General features: G+C 61.5%; 1 long non-coding RNA gene across 1 annotated transcript; it reads left to right on the top strand.

The window, feature by feature from the left end:
* Positions 1 to 222: 222 nt before the first annotated feature.
* Positions 223 to 1504, top strand: LOC113980285. The gene is made up of 5 exons (XR_003538109.1): positions 223 to 504; positions 822 to 913; positions 1000 to 1101; positions 1258 to 1382; positions 1460 to 1504. It is a non-coding gene; the product is annotated as an uncharacterized LOC113980285 (long non-coding RNA).
* Positions 1505 to 1560: the final 56 nt, after the last annotated feature.

Here is a 1560-nt window from a genome sequence, read left to right on the forward strand (position 1 = left end):
AGGCCGAGGCAGAGACAATCAGGGACGTCGCACAGGCGAAACCGCTCCCGCCTGCAACGTCAGACCCCAAATCCATCCGGCCGGTCCAGAAGTCGCCATGACAGGAGCCATGTGAGAGCACCGAGTGCCAAGAGGAGACGCCGGAGCCAGGAAACATCGAGGACATCCCGCACACAAAATCGCTCCTGCCAACAACGTCAGATCCTAAATCCATCTGGCCGGTCCAGAAGTCCCCATGAGAGGAACTGTGCGCCAGCACCGAGTGCTGGGAGGCGAAACCCAAGGGAGACAGCAGCCGGGACCTCCCAAAGGCAACAACACTCCCGCCAGCAGCGTCGGACCCCGAACTCATACAGCAGATCCAGAAGTCATCATGACAGGAGCTGTGTTAGAGCCCCCAGTGCTGGGAGCTCCACTCACCGGTGGGACAGTGAGACAGGGACCCACCGCTGACACGTCCCACGTCAGACAGGGAGAAGGAGGCCCCCAAAGGGAGGGAGCCAGGTGAGAGCAAAGTGCCCTTCCCGCAGCCTGGCAGAGGGGCTGTCAGGGCTGCCAGCATGGGGCCAGGAGTGGTGGCACAGGGAGGCAGGAGCTGTCCAGCCATCCCAGGGCGGGGACCTTCTTTTCCTCAGCAAGCGGGGCCCAGCTCTGGCAGGGGACACCTGCTGGGACACCTGTGCCCCCCATGTCCCGTCCTCCCCAAAGCCTCCAGCCCTGCCCTTCAGCCAGCCAGGCAGGGACAGAGCAGCCCTTGGGGTCGATCCTGCAGGGATGCTGCCCCGGCCCCGCAGAGGTGCCATTGTCTCTCTCCCCTCCAGCATGCCTGCTGTGTGGACGATCAGAGGCTGACCCGGGCACCTGTGGAGAAAAACTCCAGTTAAATTGGCTCTGTGCCCATGAGTTCTGCCTGGTGAGTTGCTCTGTGGGCTCCCTCCATTTTTTGACAGGCAGTCTCTGCCACTCTCTCCTCATCAGTGAGTGTCGTTTTTCCTGCAGTTTTTTGCCAGCGACTTTCCTGACCGCCCGGGTCATTGAGTAGGACTCTAGTGTCTTCACAAAAGGAATATCCAAGATGGAGTCTCCCGGGCAGCACAGCAGGTGAGAGCCTGACAAGAGCAGGGAAATTTGGGCCAGGCGAGGTTTGCTGGAGCTTAGCCCAGACCCCAAGCAAGAAAGCCCAGCCCTTCCAACCAGCTCTGGGACACGGAGGAGGCCCTGAGGCTGCTGCTGATGGGGCTGCTCTGCTCTTTCCAGAGATGCTGCATCTGTGGCCAGAGCGGGGCCACCATCACCTGCTGCGAAACAGACTGTGACCTGAGCTTCCACCTGCCCTGTGCCAAGTAGGGAGGCCGTGTCACCCAGTTCATGGCACCGTACAGGTACCTCCTGTCCCCTCCTCACCACCACCAGGGAAGGGCCGAGCACTTCTCAACTCACCCACCCCTTTTTCCCCCAGGGGCTTCTGCCCCGCACACAGCCCAGAGCAGGCAGAGGAGGCGACTCCGGAGCCGGGCACCGAATGCCTCATCTGCATGGAGCCTGTGGAGGACAGAAAGA

The sequence above is a fragment of the Neopelma chrysocephalum genome, unplaced genomic scaffold (genome assembly GCF_003984885.1).
Source record: "Neopelma chrysocephalum unplaced genomic scaffold, ASM398488v2 Primary Assembly neopelma1_93484, whole genome shotgun sequence".
Lineage (NCBI taxonomy): Eukaryota > Metazoa > Chordata > Aves > Passeriformes > Pipridae > Neopelma > Neopelma chrysocephalum.